Below are 23,470 nucleotides of genomic sequence, written 5' to 3'. Positions count from 1 at the left end.
GAAGAGAATTCGAGGAACGAGTGATCAAGAAAATCAGACTAAATTGGAAGAAAGGCGGCAAAACCGTAAATCCGCCTCTGACCGTGTACTATCAGAATAATAATCCTTCTCAGTGTACTTAAGCAACCGGGTATAATCTATTTCGAATGATTTTTGAGAAAGTAGAGGGTAAAAACAAGTGTCGCATTGTTTTCACAGATTCGGACTATAGTGTGGGTGATCTTCCTAGCGGATTCTGGTGACATATGTCTGTCGGAATTATCGTGAACACGACATTCCGGAGCGTTTGTTTCTTATGGCACGATACAGATATTACATTGTATGCCTGAATGTTGACGGTGGCTCCGTGTTTGAGGAGCTCAATTTGTATTGGTCCGTAGCCATCTTTTTCAATGTATTCGACCATCAATCATAAATACGCGTTAGGGACATACATTTTCATATAACAATTTCCGGTTCTCCCCATTTCGTTAGATATTCTGCCGAAGCCTGTTTGGAGGCATATGCGGTTTGGAAATATTTTTATACTTACTTCGTCCGAGCGTTGGAAAAAGTTTTTTCGATTGAAATACATGGCTGCTTTAAAAAAGGAGCAGATCTGACCACTGTAGAATGTTCTTCCGGGTAGCGGTGGCACTTACCGGCAAATTTCTGTATTTTTCTTTAAATAAATGGTAAGTGAATCTAATCCAATGGCGTAGCCGGGGGGGACTTGGAGGTTTGCCCCCCCCCCCCCCGAAATGTGAGAAAATGACCGAAAAAAGGGAAAAAGATGGCCAAATTTATCGTTCTATCACTTTGGTCTCCCCCCCCCCCTCCCAAACGAAATTTCTGGCTACGCCCCTGATCTAAAGTGTTTATTTTCCGAATTCGGGGTCGTTTGAGCAAGTAGAATATCCTCCACAATTCTCGGAGTAGAAGAAATTTCATTTTGATTACCTTGTATTTGTATATCAAAATGATTCATGATAGACATTATCAATGTATGGACATAAATAGTCAGAATAACCATCTGAGATGTTGACAGTGAGAAATAAATGTTCCCCATGAAATCTTCATGTAAGTGAAATGCCATAAATCTGAATTCTCTCTGTCAGAAAAATCTCGTATTTCCCTATATTTTAATGAGCCACTCACATCAAAAATAGATAAATACGTGATTTTTTCTCCCCATCTGCACCAATCAGAATCGATGATTGCAGTATTAATGTTTATATTTTTATCTTTTCAACATCTTCACCTGTCACTGACAGGTGTCAAAGATCCACGACTCTTTTCATATAATAAGGTTTTTTTTGCACAGAAGCTCGTTCTTTCATCCAAAAGCTATCTATGTGGAGCAAAAAGTGATAGAAGTATCTAGTTGTAATAGTAATAGTTAAGAAAAAAATTTAAAACTCCATTGAGAGAAAGATACCACACGAACGTACAAGATCCAGATATCATTTGTATAGTAGTGAATAAATATGTTTGCGTGATCATAACTGAAAGTTTGGCTCGAAAGTATAACTTTGGTAACTATCCTTAATGATTTATAACTATGTGTGAGATAGTATAGTAGATTTTTTACACATTGATCTACGGGATGGTTTAGAACTTTGCGTAAAAGCTTTGACAGAAGCCAAAAACATTCAAATGAACCATGTTCACGTAGTAGGAAAGCATGTCCCAAAAAACTCCACCTGAAGTTGATAGATAGAGGTTTCCAATTTATATATATAGATTTTAGGCGGAAAATTGGGACTTTTATTTTTGTCGAACCCCATAAGTATTGATCTTGGTAAAATAAGGTTTCACCTTATTATAAAATTGGTGAAACTTTTATATAGTAGTGAATTGTTCAAGTAAAACAAGGTTTCGCCTTATTTTTCATGAAGATTTCCATTTTTTAAAAAATGAAACATTCACTATTATAGAGCAACAGAGGTTTCAGTTTCGAAGCCATGGTGCAAACGGAATTTTTTCTAGTTTAGAGGTACGGAGGTTCCAGCTTTGAAGGAGGTTTCATCACTATAATAATTGGAGGATTCCGCCGTTTTAGAGCAACGGAGGTTTTAGCTCCGGAGTCATAGTGCTCATGAAGGTTTGTGCTCATGGCTTCGAAAGATTTCCCCCAGAAAAAAAACTTTACAATTGCCCACCGAAAGTTCTGATGAACACTGCCACTTATGACGTTCCGGTCATCCTTTCTTATGCGAATATGGTTCGTTCCAATATTTAGAACTTGACAGAGTTTCTTTTTTTACATGTACTTGATAAAGTTTCAGACGTAAAATTTTCTTCAGATATACTGAAAGCCTATGTTATTTTTATGTCATAAAAATCGAAATCCTTTTAAACACGAATCATTGAAAACACAAATGAAAACAAAGCTAAAAATTCTGAGGATGCAAATCTTTGTACGTTCACAGTTGAATTATCGCATACTATTCTCGTACAAATGAACCAGAAACGACAATAATTTCAATTCCCAACGCAACTGGTGTTCTTGAGGAGAAAAATGAGTTGAAATCAATATATTTTTTTTCAAACATCATACAACAGTGTATATCATCTTCATTATTTTTCTTTCACATCAAGCACCAAGAAATTAGAAAATGTCATCACCTGTAAAATAACATTTAAAAAAAAAAGTCATTTGTTAGAAGAAACAAATAAAACATAATCGAAACGAAGCAATTTTTAGAAATTAATAATATGCCACACAAAACGAAATTCTCTAATAATAACAATAATGTTTTTCTTATAATAATAATAACAAAACGTTTATTTTGTTGTCGCTGCGAATTTGTTTCCCGCTCAAGTTATTTTATTAAAACAGAAATGAAGCTTTTTCTCGTGAATAAAAGAAAAATAATGAAACATAAGAAGAATTTTTCATCGAGCCTTAAGGCTTTTAATTTGACTTTTAATTTTTGTGAAAGCTTAAAGAAAAACATTTTTCTTTCATACTTTCTTTCTTTCCACTCTGAGAGCTTTCATATGTATTCGTACATATAACATATACATATGTGTCTTTTCTTCTTGAAGGGGGCTCTAAATATTAATTTCGTCATAACGGGTTCTCACAGAAAAATTTCAAGGAATTTTCCAATTTTGTTTTCATTTCGCGATAAATTCCTTTACATCATTTTTCCTCTTCCATCGTATATTATTATTATTTTTTTAATATTCCAATGATGCTTTCATTTGTTTTTAGAAATTCTTATTCCGCCGCAAAAAAAAAGGAAAAAGGAAAAACAATTCTTTCTGTTGATGTAATGAGAAACATTAGCGTTAATTAATTTTTTTTTTGTTTTCTTTTCTTAATCGTGATATTTATTATTTTTAGAGAACAAATTATCATTTTTTTAATATAACGAAAAAATTCAATTTATTCATCATTATTATCATTTGATATTTTATGAATTAATTTACTTCATTTTGATTGAATGAATCAATGATTTTCGGGATTTAATCTGACTCTCTAACGTTATAGTTTAAACATTTTTTTTTTCAATTTATAACATAAATGTTTTTGTGGAGTTTTCACTGATTTATTAGTTTCTACGTTGGATTAATTCTTAATTAAAAATTATTAAGATTAATTACAGAATTTTTTTAATTAAGCGTGGTCGCACAAAATTAATGTACATACTGTACATGTATTTCGTTTTAGTTTGATTTTAAACAAAAGAACAGAGAGAATAATCTCTCTCCCTCTCCCTTTCTCTCTTCTCTCTCTTATTACCCGTAATGTTGAAAATAAAATAAGTGGAGAAGTGTAATACAGTCGAACCTCTTGTCACCGTTGTCCAATATTCACTTCAGCTACTGGTTTTTGTATCGAATCATGTAAAAAATAATGCGCAATTGCTTTATCAAATTTTACTTATAATATATTAAAATAATTTGTAATATATGAAAAAATGGAATTTATAGTTTTTTAGACATAAATTTAACTTTCTACACATGTTTTATCTATCAGGAAAATTATTTATCAACATTATTAAGGGATATTGTATATTATCCCTTATTAATATATATCATTGTTATATATCAACATTATAACACTCTAAGGGAATGTTATTTATTATGTTTGAAGATTTTGGCAAAGAATTGGCGTTTGGTTAGTAATGTGGTGTTATCCTTTGAAACAGTATTAACTTGAGAATCCCTTGAAAATAATTATTATAATCTCTTAAAAGTCCAATTTTCCTTCACAATTATAACGATATTAAAACGATATTTTTACGATAATAACAATGATAATTTATGTAGTTCGTAGATTACTAAAATTCAAATACTGTTCTAATATTTTTTTGTCTCATATAGGCTCGTATTTGGGTTCTTTTTTTATTTTAGAACGGGAGTACAAGATGAAATTTTCTCGTTGACAACCTTGTACACAATTTGTTGCGACCGAAGAAGCCAAGAAGAAAATCGAGGAAAGTTTTTTAAAATTTATCTAGAATTTTTATTCGCATATATTTTCAAGTATGTACGTTTATATTTTATTTCTTATAGGTCGTGTATACTACAAGAACATTTGAGGCGTCTCCCTTACAAGGAGTGTTTGACGAGACAGGAGGAAAACCATAAGTGTCATATACCTACCGACCGTGTCTGACACTTTCACTCTATACTCCTCACTGTACTTGTGGCCGCACCATTAAATCTTGTCGAGTTTTGTGGGGAGCAAAGGAACAGGAAGAAAATAAGAAAATAGGGGAAAAAGGACTAGAAATATTCCAGGACGAGTACCTATACTATATAGATAATACAAGTGAAGACTCGATATCACTCGAAAAGGTTCTTGGAGAGGTTCGCGTGTCCAAGTCATTATTAGGGAACCGAGTCATGAGTGCTAGCAAACACGGATGTCCGTCCATCCGGCGTTGGGAAGATGATGTAGAAGCACATGTGGGTGTGGTGTGTGTGAGACAGATAATGTGGGAGGGGTCGCCTTTAGGGAACAACACTCACTCAAATAAGGACATATAAGAAAAAAAAAAAAGGCTTTTGATGATGGAAGATCACTCCTTCCACTTTGTCACGTATGACATGGTGAGAAGAAGAAAAAAATTCCACGGGTTCTTGTCTAACCTTTATATATAAGAAAAATAAAGGAGTCACAAAATCATCGTCATATCCGAGGTGTTATGTTCCTTTACTTCTGGATCCATAGACTATACTTTCATATATATTAGATCAAAAATGATTTCTGAGCCAGATAGTAGTGTAATACGAACTTTTTGAAAACTTTACAAGGAAGTCCTAGATCAAAATCCTAAATTTTTATTTTGAATGAATGAGGCTTCTGAAATTCATTGTTTAATTTAATTATTAATAATTAATTTATTTATTCATTTTGTTATTATTGCTTGGGTTTTGTCTGTCCATTTTTGAGGTGCGATGCGAGCGTTTTCCTATTTAGGAATAAATATAGGCTGTGTGTGCTGCCACCCATCAAACAAAAACTAAACTATTATAATTTTTTAAGTAAAGTTTGTTGTTGACTGCAAACCGGTATGCAGAAAGAAAACTACGTGGTGGTACAAATTTTATGAGCCAAAATAACGGTTAATAAGTTTTTATTTTTACCACAAGATTATTTTTTGTAAACATAGAAAAATATCGTAACCGGTATGAAAAAAATATACAGTAAAACCATAACGTTAAGTCGTCACTCTGGTTAAGTTTCGTTTTTCTTCAGGCCTGTCCAGCTTTCATAGACAACAATGTTTTTAAACCCTCGTTTACACGTCGCTGATTTCAGTCAACTCGTCACCATGAAAAAGTTCGAGAGAGAGAGAGAGGAACAGATGATTTCTATGGCTTCCTTTAAAAAAAAATAGCTTGTTCACAGTATTGTCATATGCTTAAAAGTCACCATAAACGCCTTATGTACCAAAACGGAACAGTTCAAGTAACGAAAGTAACGCTGGGGAAGTTCGTTTGCCGACTAAAGTGTTTGAAACATTAAGGACTGTTCGAGCAAGACCTGATTTCTACATGGGCCCCACTAATTTAGGGCTCCAAATTTAAACAAATTATCCTTGTCTAAAAACTAGACATTTTTTTTTCCAAAAATAAGGTCTTCTGATGTGTACTTTTCTCTACCCCGGGCCCTCCACAAGACCCTCAAAGTTTACCCTGTGTTCGAAATCACCATGTAGTTGGTATGTGAAAGATTACCTTGATTATATTACTTTATAAAGTCATATACGAGTTTCACAATATTATGCATTGAAACTGACGGCCCTTCGCTCAAGTCGTCATTCCGCTTCAGCCGTCATAATTTTTCTATAACACGAGGTGACGACTTATCGAGGTTTTACTGTATATATACATACATATAATTTTGTACCACATGTTGTTTATTTTAAATCTGCACTTCGATTTAAGACCAATAATAATGTTTTTTAGAATTACACATAGATTTGATTTTATTCAATGGGTGGCAGCAGGATTCCCAGCTTGAAATCGGCTTCTCGTATTTATAATAGAAAAGTATAGAAATATTAAATATAATAAGCAGAGAGGTTAAGAAGTTTTCCTTGTTTTTTTTCATCGTTTCACAAATTATTTCTACCATCGATGCCGGTTCGCGAAAATTTTCATTTAATTTCAGTTGTCTACAATGAGGAAAAGCTCGCAGAACATGGAACTAAACCGACCGTACCAGGTCCAGGATTTTAGTGCCACTAAGTAGTTCTATATATATATTATAGGCCTATATATATTCATTGCTTCACAATTCGACACTGTTTTCTGAATTTTTTTTTCAAGATGTCCTGGTTTTTATCAGGACTTGTCCCGGTGTCTCAGTCGCATGATCTGGCCAGCACATCCTAATCTCGCGCCTGCTTGTCCCGCAACGTAAATCGGCTATGATTCTATAAGCATGAATTGTAACTTGGTGCCTTTTTTTTTGCCTCAAACAACACTGAAAATTATGATTATCAGCTTGACTAATTTTAGATTTTTTAATGGTGCCCATATCCCTTTTGAACATTGGTATTTCTATCAAAATTTCGGATTAATAAAAAAAATATATATCACATTCTCGATATTGCAAATTAATCGATTAAAAAAAATTAAAATAAGTAAATCCAGTGGTAACATTTTTTGGACAAGTAAAATAATGTGTGTGTGTGTGATTCTGACATTTATCATTTCAAGTTACATGCCCGGTCGTGTATGCAAACTTTTGGAGATTTGTCCAATCCTGAACTACAAATACAATTATAGGCGCCTACAATGATTTTTTATGACTGGTGCCTGAGATTTGTCAAGTCCTTCTATGTACAGTATTCCTCCACATAAGGGCATGCCGGAAAACAGTGAGAGAGATTAGCATGCCAAGAATACCCGTATTTTGCGGCATGCCGGAAAATTCAAGTTCACAAGATTCAGAAAATTCGCCAACATCTGGACTCTAAGGATTCATTAAGCTGGCTGATTTGAACCTTGTCTATTCTCTGCATTTTAAGATTTTCTTGTTCATGTATATTTTTGATACCAATTCATAAAATATTGGGGATATTGGGTATTTATACGATAAATCTAAAAATCTTTAAATACGTACAGGGGCACTGAAGAATATTCGATCTAAATAGCATGATATAAATTTATTATCGGTGAACACTAATTAGTATTGGATAGTCCCACGATTAAAAATCATGACATGGTAATATTTAAAAACTTTTCCTATGTAGGAGAAATCGTACTTAATTGTTTTTTCCATCTCGTCAAACATTTCCAATCAAAAACCAAGATAAGAATAAGTTAGTTCCGCATTCCATGAAAACCAATGAAAAACCTATCATTTGAATATCAAAAATTTTTCCTTGAAACTTTCTCTTTTCAATAAAACCTTTTTCCCTCATTACCCAATATCCAAATACAAATATTTTTTTTTTTAAACATAAAACTATTAAATAACGAAACTCATTTCCCATCAATTTAAACGAAGCCTTGACCGATATGAAAATTCGATGGAATATTTCCCCGCATGACACATCAAAATAATGAAATAACATTATCTTATTATTCATTCTTTTTTCAAAAAAAATATATATTGGGGGAAAATAGTATTTACGTTATTTGGCGACGTGACTATCAACGTTATAGATCTTTTGTTAATGGAAGGGCTCCCTGTTTTGTCTTCTTTTTTTTTTATTGCCAATTTATAACGTGTGTCCTTGAAGACGATGGCCTCTGCAGACCTTTCTCTTCTTTATGAAAAATAGTACCCTTTTTTTATTTTCATCATCGAAAGAAACATCTTTTCTAATTAAACAGCGGCTTATTATGTTTGGAAGATTTCTTGAGAAAGAGAGGAAAAGAAAGCAAGAAAGAAAGAGAGAATCATAAAGAAGGCATTACAAATAGTTATCGATCATACGCGGTTTGTCATTTCTATCCTCGCCCTTGCACGGGATTAATTAATCGTTAGTTTAATTATTCTTCTAACACCTGTGCCTTTTTCTTTGCTCTCCACTCCTAGCGAGTGGAGAAATAAACACGTTTTTTGGCTTCTTTTCTTAAATCTTTCTTCTTGTTGTTTCGGAATAACTTCACATACGTCCGTCCCCCGCGCCAGTTTTTTCTTTAAATAAAAGCGATATCAAGGTGCTGAAAGTTCCACCGCAATGAGAGTTGGCGATTGTTTGGATTTTGATGTCGAGATAAATCGCCAATGTAATACTTGAGACGAAAAAAATAACACTTTATGATTTTGTATTTGGCTTTCTTTTGTCTTCCTACCTCGCAGTTTGACCCTACTCGACTACAGTATTACTGTATTGGCACAGTCGGAGGATAGTCGAAGGTAGGCGTTCGCCTCTCCCCCCCCCCCCGGTCACTGTACATCATAGTCGTACGCAGAATTTTCTCGTGGGGGGAGGGGTTCGAAATTTTTTTCCTTCTGAAGAGGAGGAGGGGGGGGGTGTTACGTTTCTCCCGCAAAACAACACTATAATTTCATCTTGAGGAATTCCCCCCCCCCCCTTTGCGTACGCCAATGCTGCACATGCCAGTAGTCCTGGCAGGAATTATTGGCGCAATGGTAGGATGCTCGTCTACCACCATGAAAGTTCTGTCAGGTTTGCGAGTTCGATCCTGGAAAAAGAAGAATATGGTACAACTGAAGAACATAGATAACAATTTCTTTCTCTATGAACATGAGGCGCCTACAGAGAGATGAAACCTGTATTTCCAACTCAACACTATCGGTAGTAAATTACTGCATGGCAATATGACCGCAGTTGGTGTGAGGTAAAGAAGAAGAACCAATCAGAGTGATCCCTCGTTCGAAAGACCGTAACCGCACAGGATGAAGTTTTAAAACCAAAACTAACGTGGGGGTTTTTTCACGCGGGCCCTACGCTGAGACTTATCTTTGCCATATGTTGATGCAACTTCAATCACAGGCCCATTGGCATCTAACAAAAAAGGCCTGATGCAGGATGAAGCAATGTTTAATCACAGGAAGAAAAAGACCAAAAAACACCAGTGAGAATAATCATATTCAGTTCATTTTTACGAAATTAGATTCGAGGTCGAGGGACACATCAGAGGAAGTCGAGTGTCACATTTGACCCGCCTTACATGCTCAGTAATTATACAGAATTATTCTGTTCAAAAAAAGTGGTATACTCTTCTCTATCTCGACTTTATTTTTTCTTTTTTAGAGAAATTTATGAGCACATCTCCAAGCAGTTGTTTAAAAACATTCTAAATCCAATTTTCCAAACAGATCGTTGCCGGAGACCGTAAAAATAATTAACTTCTGCTATATATTCTTCAGAACAAAATAATGTTCAATGTTCTTCTACTCGCATAATAATTTGATTCTACAGGGTGGGCGAAAAGTCCATAGAAACTTAAAAAATTCATAAAAACCGGAAAAATAACATAAATGAAAAAAACGGTTTTCAGGGTTAGCATCGCTAGGTCTCGGAAAATTTTTGACAGGAAAAAATAACTAAAAAAAACAGCCGATAGGTGGTGCGGACGTACACAAGTCAAAGAAAAGATACGCAAATAACGAACGGAATGCCTCCAAACCGTTTATTACAGCATTATGCGTTCCACATCACCACCATCACCACAGGGTATAACACATTGCAGGCGAGTCAAAAATCCAGCAACGGCAGCGTGAAGCAGGTCCACATACACGGTTTACAACGGTGAACTGATAGTGGATTAGGACCGCGCTCGCGCAAGTTCTTATAACCGTCTCATTTGCATATTTCCAAAATTTTAACATTTGAAAAATTACCTTTCACTAAGGGCCACCTCACATTGCATACGCTAAATGGATATACAAGGTGTCCTGTAACTCTGCTAGCACGGCCTTTATCTCATCAACCGTCCGTCGTAGAGGTATGATTCCAATTTATAAAATGCTCAACAGGCGTTCAAAAATCACTCTGTAGCAGTTTTGAGACGTTTTATACGGTCCCCGTGTGCACAAGAACCCAATTACAAAGTTGTCGCCCTGTCTCTCTTGATGCCATTACAAAAAAATTACGTATTTCTGAAAACTGAGGAAATTTGGGAAAGAAAAGCGTTAAATGCGGGTAAAACGGTTTTTCCCCATTTATCACTGTTCTTTCTTAACTTTCCTCCGTTTTTCGAATTCGAATATCACTGTGAATATTGCACTTAGAAACATAGCATTTTTTTGGCATCAGGAGAAAGAGGTCAACAACTTTGCAATTGGGTTCTTGAGCACACGGGGGACGTATAAAAATTGCACTTGGAAAGTTGAAATTCCTTTTTGTGCCCCAGGAGAGCAGGGTAACAACTCTCTAACAGGGGGACCGTATGAAAATTTGGATTTTTTTATTTTGTATCACACACTGTATTTCCACCCTCAAAACTGCTACAGGGTAATTTTTGAACGCCTGTTGAGCATTTCATAAATTGAAATTATGCCTCTACGACGGACGGGTGACGAGATAAAGGCCGTGCTAGCACTTACAGGACACCCTGTATAAGGATCTGTATTGTTGCGCAGTGAGGTATTGTGGTATTTTAATTTATTTAAAATTTAAGAAATAAATAGCTTATTGTCTAAGTTGATTTTTAGATCTATCCTAGCCGTCAGCAGATCATACCAAATATATTTAACCGGTTCGCATATTTCTCCTATTTCCATCAATCTGAAAAATTGTGCTCCTATTTTAACAATCAGGTGTTGTGGAAAAATTCAAGAACACTGAAATAAAGTACCGATATGTTACGTAAAATGAGATGTTATTGTGCGTGATGGCCGAGCATTCCTTAAGGTCGATAAATTTCCCTAAATTAATCGCTTTTACTGGTGATTATTCATAATACCCAAGTGGCGCATCGTTGGTAAACATGATAAATTGTGCTATAATATTATTATGCATGATAATTGTACACACATGTATTGTGTCATTACAGCTGGGTACGATCGTAAAATTTGTCATCATTACATTGGAGAGAGAATAGTCCGACTATATTCACCACACATACTAGACTTGTTTGGAACTTTTCTCCATTTATCAAATTCGCCAATTATACAAGGGCATTATGCATAATCACAAATAACGGCGAAAAATTTCAAATTATATGCATAAAGTTATTATGCATAATCGTCGGTAAATTGATAAATTTATCAACTTTACCAAGACGATTGGTAGGTGTGCATAGTAACCCGTTATTGTGTATAATAATATATTTATCACATTTTCCGTATCAGATACATTGAAGGAGTTGAACTTTTCTTTAGATTAAATACTCCGATTTATTTTCCAAGGAAAAAATGAAAATTGAATCGGTAGTCAAAATTACGTCCAGAATCATTTCGTCCAGTGAAAGTGAAACTTGGCATGTTTGCGGGTATTTTCCCCCCAATTAAGTTTCGCCAATCACACATCCGGTCCAGAAACGACAGCCATAACAACCAACATTTCGATATTAACGAAAGTAGAACGTTGAATGAATTCAACGCACGCGATCCCGTTTGTTTCCACGTTTGTATCTAATATCATATGACAGCGCATATTTCCTGGATTAACTCTCGGAAAACGTTGATTAGGCAACCTAATCTCACAACATTACTCGGATAGTTACATATGATTGCTTTATATTTTAGAAACTGTTCTAACAATCGAATTTCGGGGGATTGAGTAATTACCGGAAAGGAAAAACAAAACAAATAATTCGCATGTCTCACTGATGTTTTGAACAAATCGATTGAAGGATGTTTCATTAGAGAAGACCGAAACGGTTTTTTTAACCCCGAAACAAAGTCGTTTTGTTCAACAGCTGGGGTTTCTCAGCATGTTTGCATCAAAATATCGCGAGAACAACTACAATATTACCTCCGAAACATTTTGGTACAAAGTTCTGCCAATGAAAAAAATAATGATGCACATGTTAAGTTTTTTGTCAGATTCCCCACCCAAAATACAGCATATGGACAATCATATCGGGAAACAAAACAGGACATGTAGCCACACACATAGCGCATAAAGCAAAAAGGACGAAAATTTCGGTAATAAAAAAAAACTACTATTATAGGTACAAAGAAAAGTAACTCACTGACTCTCCTCGATTTGCTTTTTTGCCGCACTATATTATAATAAAAGTAGGTTTTTGCAAAGTTTTTTTTTGTTGTCTCATTGCCACTCTTTATCCAAGGGTTTTTTAACCAGGGGTTCACGTACCCATTGCAGGTCTTCGGGGCGGGGGGGGGGGGGGGGTTTGATGAGAGAATAAAAAAATTAACTCGTTATTTTTTGAACTCGTAGTATATACTCAATGTTATTCTGGAAAGGGGTCAATGGGATCCCTTTTGTTTGCCATAAGAGATCCGTGGTCATAATTTTGTGGATTCATTGAATCCGTGACCATAATTTTGTTAATAAGTGAACCAGCAGGGTTTTGATTTTAGTGGTACAAGGAGTCAATGCCTTTTCATTTTATTGATGCAGGGGAGGGGTTCCATTGGCCTTAGTTTTAATGATACAAGTGATCCGTGGCTTTAATTTGCTGATAAAATGGATTCGTGGAACGCATAATGTTAAAATCCTCTGCTCTATCTGAAAGAGGCACGCGTTAAAGCAGGGCTGTGCGTAAAAGACACCGAATACACCTTATCAACACTGAGACGAAAATGGACGAATACGATTTTGGTAGCGTTTGAAAACGAAAATTTCGTAAATTTAGAAACTGATCAGAAAGTTTACTGATGGGAAAAAAATTCCAAAAAATAATCAGTTTTGTAAATTTTTTAAATGCCTAAATTTTGAGATCATCGTCATACGTACGTCAATAAAACCTCACGTGTGACTCAAAAAATGACCAACATCTGTATTTTGAGGACAAAAACGTTTAACCTGAACGCGATTACAAGTTTCCATGAGTCACATGAGATAAATGGTCAGTAACCGTCACTTTGCATGACGCGTCTAAACTAGGGTTAAATCTCAAGAAAATACCATTATCGGTCATTAATTACAGATAGTTTACTGGTAAATCACTTGGCGCTTGCTAATGCAGATAGTTTGTAAATTTCTTTTCCCGATTATTTACTATTGAGCTCATCTTCCAACACAGCGGGAAAATGATATTTGATCCCAGGGTTAGTGGAACTCTGTATAAATTATGGTTTTTTTCCCGTGTCGTGAACTAATCGCAAGCATTAAAATGAGGACAGAAACATCACGAGAGTATCAATGAAACGGCAATTTGTTAGTTCTTTTAAGTAGACAATTTGCACCCAAAAAGAAACTCTTTAAGAGACTGCGGTAGAAGTATTTTTCTCGTGCTGTTTCTTATTAATTATTTGCCAAGTTTGTTTAGTAATAGTAGGAGGAGGAGGAAATTGCGAAAGACCACCTGGTCAGCGGAGAAAGTATGCCACGCAGAAGCCAGCCCTTCTCAAGTTGGAGAATAGGGCCAATTATAATAAGCGTAACTTCTAAAAGGCATCAGTTTTGTAATCCTTAGACATTATTCACCATCGTTTTTTCATTCCCCCAGAAAAATTGCAAGAGATTGAACTCTTGTAAGTAAAAAAAAACCAACAACAACAACATCTGCCGAAGATAATGGATCGAATTCTTCATGGTGCGTCAATTACTAGATAATTTGTAACATTAGAAAATGGGGAAAGAGGTTTGTAGGATGTAACACATTGGAAAACATAATATAAATAGAAAAACAAAATTTAATTCATTTTATATTTTCTTCAAATTCGTGATGATGTAAATCTATTTTTGTGTAAAAATAGGAATTTTACTTTCTGATTTCATAACATGAAATCAATCAACTCGATTTTTATTTTCATAAAACTCATTATTTCATTTTGAATGATTTTTCGAAATTTTTGTTCTAATTATTATTCTTTTATTTTCCTAATCTAACCATGATCAGACACACAAATCTTCCATTTTATTAATAGTTTCAACATTTTTGTGGCATACTTTCACTCACCCTAGGTCCGGAAGAAATGAAAATAAAATTGAAGTGAAATCTAAAAAAGAATTTCGGTGAAAAAAGGAGGGAAATTGAATCTCGATATAGTGCCACTCTTGCAAAATAATAAATTGGGCACACTAATATGCAGCCAATATACCCCAAACTCTAATATATCCTAATCAAGAAAATTTCAATTACAAAAATTTACGCCTATCTCTACTGTACCGATGAAATGCATCCACCTCGTAATATTTGGATAAAGAATTGTCGATGTGTTGATCAAAATTCTTCTCTTTGTATCAATCAAATTCGAAAAGAAAGTTGTAGATAAACGTTGAAAATTAAAAGAAAAAAAAAAAAGAAAACAATTTAGTCATTGATGCATCGGCGAATTTCCATTCGAACTTTATGGGATGAATTTTTTCCGAAAAATTCTACTAATTGTCTTGTTTGAAGGCTGCATAAATTCTTTAATTTTAATATTTTTTCGTATAGTTTAATTTCCCCTTTCGCTTACCGTATTTATATATTTTACTTGGCTTTCAGTATCAAACATAGCCACTGTGCGGTCGTGTAAGCATCGTGCTGGAAATTACCCTTATCGTGAGGATCCAGGTTCGAACCCGGTCGGCTGAAGATGGTTTTCAGTGTTTTATTTTAACTTCAAGGCGTGAATGCAAATCCTCTCTCTTTTCCATTTCAAAAAACTCTCTCACCAGAAAGCAGGTGATACTTTACATAGATATCTTAAATACTTATCAATATGATACTTACATAATATGAAAATTCAAACATTTGCCATCTTTACTTCAAAATATGGACGACAGATGACAGCATCATAAAGTCACATACAAACAGAACACACATTCCAACAAGCCCCAATTCATCAGAAATTCTATGGAGGAATGTGTACGAGTTGCATGTGGGGTTGAGTAGTGGTAGTATCCGTTCTATTGCCCTCGGATATTTTCATATACGGTGAGGGAGAAGTAATGGATAACTTCGAATATCTTTTTAAGATTAAATCTAAATAAACAGGGCAAACAAGAGTATGTATAAATTAATCAAATTAAGTCATTCGTCTAGTATATGCAAGATGACTTACCTGTTTTATATATGATGTTATAATTGGCTATCTCGGAATCATTTCAAAGTAAAGCCAAGTAGACTTGTCAGTGCCGAATCGAAATGTAGAATTGACGTCCATTTGATTCTAGATTGAAGATTTGTAACTGTAACTCTTAGAAAATCTTGTTCATTCATTAAATACCAGTAAATAATTAAAAATGTTAAATCAAATGTTTCCGTGCAAAATGAAACAACGGGCCAAACTCAAGTTACAGTATTTATAAAGATATATTACTATATTACAGAGGCTCTTTTGACAAATCGAAAGAAACGTTATGCACTAGGCAAATTTATTAGAAGCCGAAGATATTTGTTCTCAAGGGCTTTTAATCGACAAAATAATTTTCTAGGATTTTCCGAGACTAATTTCTCTCCCCCCCCCCCCACGTTGGCCGGAACACTGGATTGTAAATTTTTAGGTAATTTTTTTTGTTTTCCTCAGACATCGAGGTGAAAATATTGTCCTTCCTCCAAAACCACTGCAAACGCAAATCTATTTTCGGGAATGTGGACATCGTTTAAATGAATTATATTCTTTCCACCACAATTGAAAAAATTGGTGAAACATTCTATCATTACTTTTGTGAAAGAGTTGAGGTCGTTTCCTTCCTCCGGCACAAACAGAAACATGATTATTTCAATAAATCTTAATTCATCTTTGGAGTTTGCCTCTTCGCGTTAAAAATGAACGCATTCCTCAAGAAATTCTAATAAAGATTTGACGTTATTTCTGATTATAAAGATAAATCACAAAAGGTCAAAAATCAACATTTTAGTTGAATTTTGCGAAAATATTTTCCGCACTTTTATTTTTTCCCATCGTTTACTAATTCAATTATTATTATTATTATTATTTTGTTAATTCTATATTTTGAACACTTAGTTGAGTTTTCACCTTGATTTTGATGTCTTGTGAGATGAAAATAAAATGGGGGAAAAAAATCATAAGTTGATCTATTTAGAGAAATCTGTTGCTGTAATCAGATCGATTCCAAAAGTTAGTGATGATTCACTAAATAAAAAATGTTTTTGCTGCCACATGCTTAGAGTACAGAAGTATAAAACAAAAAACATTTCACATGTCGTCCATTGACTTTGATCATTTTTGTCGCGCCACGGTCATTTTCTGCACACGAGGGCTAATTAGACTCGAAACAACAATTTATTGTGCGGATTCGGAACAGCAATTTTCAGCATTTTGCCCCTTTTTTTAACACTCAACGATAGGTTGGTGAGCTAACCTAACGGTGTGGGAAACTTCTTCTTTGGTCATGTTGTCACCTTTTCTGTTGTACGCCCGCGTCAGAAAATTTCTGAATATAACGAGTCAGGTATCGAACTTGCGACAACTCTAAACATCTTTTGGTATCTTATACCAACCTCGGCTACTGCGTTCTCGTTCAATGGGTGTTGGCCCGTAATGTTTCACTCTGTTTTGATCATTTTTGTCGCATCACCACGGTCATGTTTTGCACACAAGGGCTAATTAGACCGTAATCTACAATTTATTGCCGATTCCGAACGGCGCAGTCTTCTTTTTCATACTCAATGTGTGCTGTTAGATTGTCGTCGTTTCTGTTGTACCCTTAGCGTAAGGAAAGCTTCTGAGAGGGACGAAACGGGTATATCAAACTCCCGACAGCTCTAAACATCGTTTGATACTTTAAGCGAGTATCTTATTTACCTGGGCTACTGCGCCCGCTTCACACTGCAACGCAAATCTGTTGGTTCAGATGATGGTGATATTGTTCCATCACACATCTCCTGATAACCAAAAATACCATGGATTTAGTTCTAAAATTAGGTGCAGACTGATTTCTGGATCATTGATGAAATCCGGTTGTAAAGATTTTTCCAATATCAGGAGAATCACCTTCCTACATAAAATAATTAGAATATAGACAACGAATTTGTGTGTTGTAGCCTGGGTACAAGCAAGTTCTGAACCATGTCATAATACCTTAGAATCGTAATCACAGAAGCTCTCTGAAGAAAAACCAGGATGAACACTGATGTTGAATCTTTATTTATATACATTGTTAAAGTTCCATTGTTTATGTATGAAAAAACAAATTAATTATGAAAATTGGAAATTGAAAATTTCAAAACTTTAGCATGAAAAAAAATCGTATGGTGAGTATATAGTATTGGTAAGTTTGGACAAAAAACAGTTTTTCATAACACACACGCACGCACGCACACACACACACCATAAATTTCCCTGTAGCAGGCGATTTTTTAGATGGAATCCTTTCAGACAGCATGTGCAAAAATTTTGGAATCGATTCGACTATAGATTGAAGCAGCAGAATGTTCGGAACAGGCTGACTTATTTCATGCCCACCTGGTACATCTCGGCTGAAATTCAATTTTCACAGAGAAATACCGATACACACACTACTTCTTATGACATTGCAAGGAGATCCTTTTTTGGTGCTTTGATAACATACATAAATTTTTTTTTGATCAGAAATATATAACGTTATTGAGAAAACTGATTACCTGTAAACATGTATTTTCCCTTACATTTGTTGTTTCTTTTGGGAAAATGACTCGACGAACCTATTATTCAGTTTGAGATTGCCTTTCGCGTATAATTAAATTGAAAAATATATATATTTTTCTTCCTTCGGGAGCTCAATGTCAAAATAATTCCGGAACGGAAACAACGTCATGAATTTTTTAATAACCATCAAGATCTTGACGTGAAATAAAATTGTTTCCTTTTTCCTTCTCCGGTAATGTTATCAGTTTTTCCGGTGATTTTCATTCAACCATGTTGCAGCAGCAGCAGTAAATCTTTCCATGTTGTTTTAAACAACCAACCAGTGACGGATCACGAGAAGATATTATTTTATTTCTTTTCTGGAAAGAAAACCATGTTTTCGAGAAAAAAGAAAAAAAAGGTATTAAATCTTAAACACATCGCGAAAATAATATTTCAACGGAGAAAACACAAAAATCGTTCAGTTTTGGTGAGATCGAAAATATCCGATCGAATTTTCCGTCATCCTATCGCTATTTATAAGAACATTTTGTTTACTTTGGGGAGAGATATTCGTTTGTGAAGATATCAGATAAAACAAACATCGATAATGTTTTCTTTTTTCTTCATTAAAAATTGTTAAGATGATTTCGAGGATTACAAATATTTGTTTCTTGGGTAAACAAGGTGATGAATACATTGGAAATTTAACATTCATTCAAGCGTATTTTCTGAAGATTATGGATAATATTTTTATGTATTGAAGAAACGAAATAGAATTTTTTTCCGGAATTTTGTAGTTATAAGGTTGTGATAAGCATTGATAATATACATTGAAACCTCGATATAACGATACACCGTGAACTTAGAAAAATATTGTTGTATAAGGGTTACATCGAGAGGCAGCATTATCATTAGGCACCGCCATATTTATGCTGTTTTTGGCGTGTCTTCTTAATTGGCGTTATTTGTACTATGATAAAAGACATTTATAACTATTTACATGAAACGAAAAATTGTTATTGATTAGTTAATGAGTTGTAAGTTGGACCACTGTGTAAAGTGAATTACCACGCACAATACTCTTGTGTACCTCGCAGAAAATAGCTTCACACACACAGCAACTTCATTATCACTTTCGACAGGTAGGTGGTGCAAAATACAGATGTTATTAAACACCCTCAAAAGAACAAGAATTGGTGAGAAATTTCAAAATATATTGAAGTCTATTTTGAGCGATACATAATAAATATCGTTTTTTTTTTAGAAGTTTCAAAATCTTGCAGAAAATATAGTTATAGAGGGATTTATCGTATTAAAGAACATCGTTGTTGCGAAAGGAGTTTAACATTACACTACGGGCGATTTCAAACGAAATTTGAAAAAAAAAAAATTGTTGTAGAAGGATTTATCATTATATCGAGTACCGTTCTAGCAAGGTTTCACTGTAGTTGTGATGATAAGATTGTGGAAACAAAAATATCAGCAACGTAAAGGCCGCTACACGTGTTCGGGTTTACATGGCAGTTATATTTCTATACAGGCATGGCTCTGCAGGACCAGACTCAACAAATATGAACGTGCGTAGGGGCCTTCTGGTATTATTGCAAATTTTTTTACCTGAACGTATTGGGCTCTTCATTCGACGTACCTGAACAGGTGAACCTGAATGGTGTGGATGCACCAAACTGTCTGTTCAGGTATGTCTGTACAAGTGTACCTGCGTATCAGGAGTATTGGGAGAAAAATGATTGAACAGTAGGGACAAATAGTTCTAGTGTCTTAAGAAAGTGGATTCCCTCGCTATAGATGCGCTGGGAAGCTCTAGTCAGTTTTGCAGTTAGTTCTATTACTCTCAATCTGACAAATGCATATCTACAACAGAGGTTTTCAACGTTTTCGATCGCTCGGATTGATGGTTTAAGAAGTACTTCAGCAAACATGACTGCACAGTTTTGTCTATATTTCAGAAATATATCTAAAATGTAGATATTTCAGCACCTGTGAAATATTTTGAAGGTTTTGGTATTACAGAGAAGCTCTCACTGAACCTCCTGTTGGAAGCTTAAGATTTGAAATTTGCATACTACTGTATTTCAAATAATTCATTAGGCACGAATATTATTTAAACGAAATTCCCCCTGAAACATAGGGGGGGGGGGGCAAAAAAATGTTGAGAAATACTGCATTAACCAATGAGAACAGCCAAACGGCATTTCAAACGGCATTTTCAAAAACTGATGTAATTGTTATTTTTAATGAAAGGAAAGATAAATTTGAAGAGATGCAGCTCTCTCTCTAAATTTCTATCCAGTACAAGCGTAATGCAAAACGAATAAATGATGAAGATACCAATGCAGATAAATGAACTATTATGCTGATGTACATTTGCGTTTCAATGTACAATATTTTTGTTGTATTTTACATATATTAATGTTTTGCCTCTATATATTTGTGAAGTTTCTATAGATTTGTGTTGTTCTTTCTGCACGCTTACTTTGTTTTCTGCAGGCGCTCCCAAATGGTTTGCACAGCAGAGCTCTGCGATCGTTGACTTTAGAAATACACTTCCGAATAAAAACGACGCAAAAACTTAGCCTCGCTGCCGGCAGTCGAGTAGTTAGAGAACTAGCTTCTCACTGTGCAGGTCTGGGTTTGAATCCTACGGTTCGGGTATGGATGTCTACTAACTTAACACTAACAAATACCCTGGACGGATCATTCTGATCCCTTGGGAATACGTGAAGATCACGTTATATTAAAAAAATATATATGTGGTTCTTTTCTTTTTTTTTTGTCCGAATGACGGACTCTCATCTCCAGGTCCCGGGTTCGAGCCCCACGGTCGCCACAGTGGTGGTTGGCTGAAGTTGGTTTCTGTTATTCCCAACTTCGATGTGCGAATGCGAGAGCAACGGGCCTACAAACGGTTCAGATATTTAATCACTGCACTTCACTTCTGAAATATAGATGGCATCACTGAAAAATCAGACACAACGCTAGATACGCACTCGGACTGTTAGGAACACACACTTACACAATTCCGGTACAACTTACTAGGTAGTAAATTGCCCATAGATGGCGATAGACCTGAGTTGTGCTCGGTTTGAAACAATGTGCTATTATTTGCAGTTTGTTTTTTATCTTAAGCATATTTTACCTTTTCTGATATCTAATCAGAAATTGCTTTATATTAAGGCAGCAATAACCTTTGAGAGGAATTATAAAGAAACAAAATTTTATATGAAGAAATAGAAATTGTTTTCCACCACATGATGAATTTTTGATTGAACTATCAATGGTAATCACTTTAGGAAAAAAAAAATCGATATATTTTTCTTTCAAATTCAATATAAGTTCTCTAATAAAAGAATATTTCAAGTGTGAATAAATTTTAATTTTTTTTATTCGTATCAAATAATTGCTGACAGCGTAATCATTTCAATGGTTCCGCACTCGCGGAATTCTCAATCTCACGCTCTTGTTAAGCTGTTATTTGTTTTCTTATGAACAATACAAAAACACACGAATAATAAAGAAAAATCGGAGGAGGAAAACGAATTCCATTGTGTGCGCGAGCGAAAAAATATCTTAATACTTCTTTAAGAGCTGGTCATGATGTGGTGGCACAAAAGATCTGTCAGAAGTGCGTTGTGTAACTCAATTGTTCCTTCTTGACATGGAAATAAGAATTTTCAATCTGTTTCTACTCTTTTTCTTTTCATTTCAACTGACATTTCAAATGCAAAAAAAATCCATATTTTGAATAGAAATAAACCTATGCCTTAATTGTTATGCTAATATATTTTCTCAAACGTAATGCGCATGAAAAGGGAAATGCGGCAAAATATGCTTTTCTCCAACGAGAATCATTCCTGACACATTCATCGGTAAGGAAATTATGTTCAAGAATGGGTTAATATTCCCGCGATTGCAATGACTTCTAAATTAGATACATTTATGGGTGTGGTTGTGTTCGATTCCCGAGAGAATTAGGATTATTTTTACTCCGATTCCGCTTCGGATAATGCATTCAGCCATTGAAATAACGTCGAAAAGCTTGTTTTTTGTTGGTTATTTTTTAGAAGTAAAGACATGTTAAAATGGTAATTCAGCCCGTGACGTTCAGTCACACGTTAAGTATTTGTTGAAATCTCGACTCGAGTGTCAGTTTGCAGCGGAAATAATTCGTGTTGGCACGAGATTTTCTAGATGAAATTTAAGGACTTCTTAGAACCCTCATTAAGTCACCTGAAGAACAACTTATGAAATCCGATTTGAGAAAACAATGTTTCTGTATTTCTGATACACTATTGTTTTTTATATTTTCGCTATCGTGGGAGAGAAAAGACGCTTGCAAATTCCTTTTTCTATTGGATTCCTAGACAAGTTTTCAAATTCTAACGAACAAGTTCGTGATTATTTACGGTAGTCGTAGGAATAATGGTATAATAAACTTTTTTGTGTTTGAATTCCAATTCAGTTCAGTATATATTCACAATCACTAGAGACTGCTTTTCTTCAGCCCTCAGATTACCTACAGGGTGAATAGGAAAGTTCCTTTATACAGGAAAAATTCGTTAACCTATTATCCTATAGGCATATTCCTAGTTGAAAAAATATCCAAATCACGTGTAGAACTCATATGCTTCATTCATGTTCAAGGGGGTTTATAGCTATTAAAGTATTACCTTTTTATTAAGAGAATTATGAGAATTATATTTCTATTTGGTCAACCTGTCCCAAAAAGACAAATTAGAAAGTTGCTACCCTATCTCACCTGAGCTAAAGAGAAATACAATATTCACTACGATATTTGAATTTGAAAATCGCTTGAAATGTCGGAAATAAACGCATAAACGAACGGACAAACTCATTATACGCTTTATATGGTGTTTTTTCTCTCATTTTCAGCGATTTTCGAATTCAAATGTCTTGGGAAATACTGCACCTAAAAACACGGAATTACTCAGGAGAGACAGGACAACAACTATCTAATTGGGTTTTTGAAGACAGGGTGACCAAATAAAGAGCTAATTTCTTTTATTTTAATAACTATACAACTTTTTTTCAGTATAAATGACGTATCTGAGGTCTAAATGTTATTTGGATACTTTTTCCAATTAGAAGTGTGCGTCAAGGATCAATGATTTGCGAGTTATTCCAGGACAAAGGGATTTTCATACCATGAGACTTGATTAAAAAAAATCTGCTGCAGAAAATTCTGGGTACCGCAATACTGGAAAAAAAAAATATATTTTAGTACTAGCTATAATACCCGGCGCTGCCCGGGTTTTCTTCAATTGCTGACAATATTAAAAAAGTGACAAACCATTATAAAGGAACTTTTATACATATACTACTACTTCACCAAACACCAACTCTGGCCATATCGCTATATTGTAATTTACT

General features: G+C 34.7%; 1 protein-coding gene across 1 annotated transcript in view; it reads right to left on the bottom strand.

Moving 5' to 3' along the window:
• Positions 1-15,555: 15,555 nt before the first annotated feature.
• Positions 15,556-23,470, bottom strand: part of LOC149083083 (toll-like receptor Tollo) — a 47,877-nt gene continuing 39,962 nt past the window's right edge. The window contains exon 2 of the mRNA XM_089236218.1: positions 15,556-15,658. The gene's annotated coding sequence lies outside the window, so the exon portion shown is untranslated. The remainder of the gene's footprint in view (positions 15,659-23,470) is intronic.

Source organism: Pholcus phalangioides, unplaced genomic scaffold (genome assembly GCF_987345545.1).
Source record: "Pholcus phalangioides strain wild (caught in Gottingen) unplaced genomic scaffold, Ppha-v1.0 ptg000009l_1, whole genome shotgun sequence".
Taxonomy (NCBI): Eukaryota; Metazoa; Arthropoda; class Arachnida; order Araneae; family Pholcidae; genus Pholcus; species Pholcus phalangioides.
This window is presented reverse-complemented; position numbering and strand designations above follow the sequence as displayed.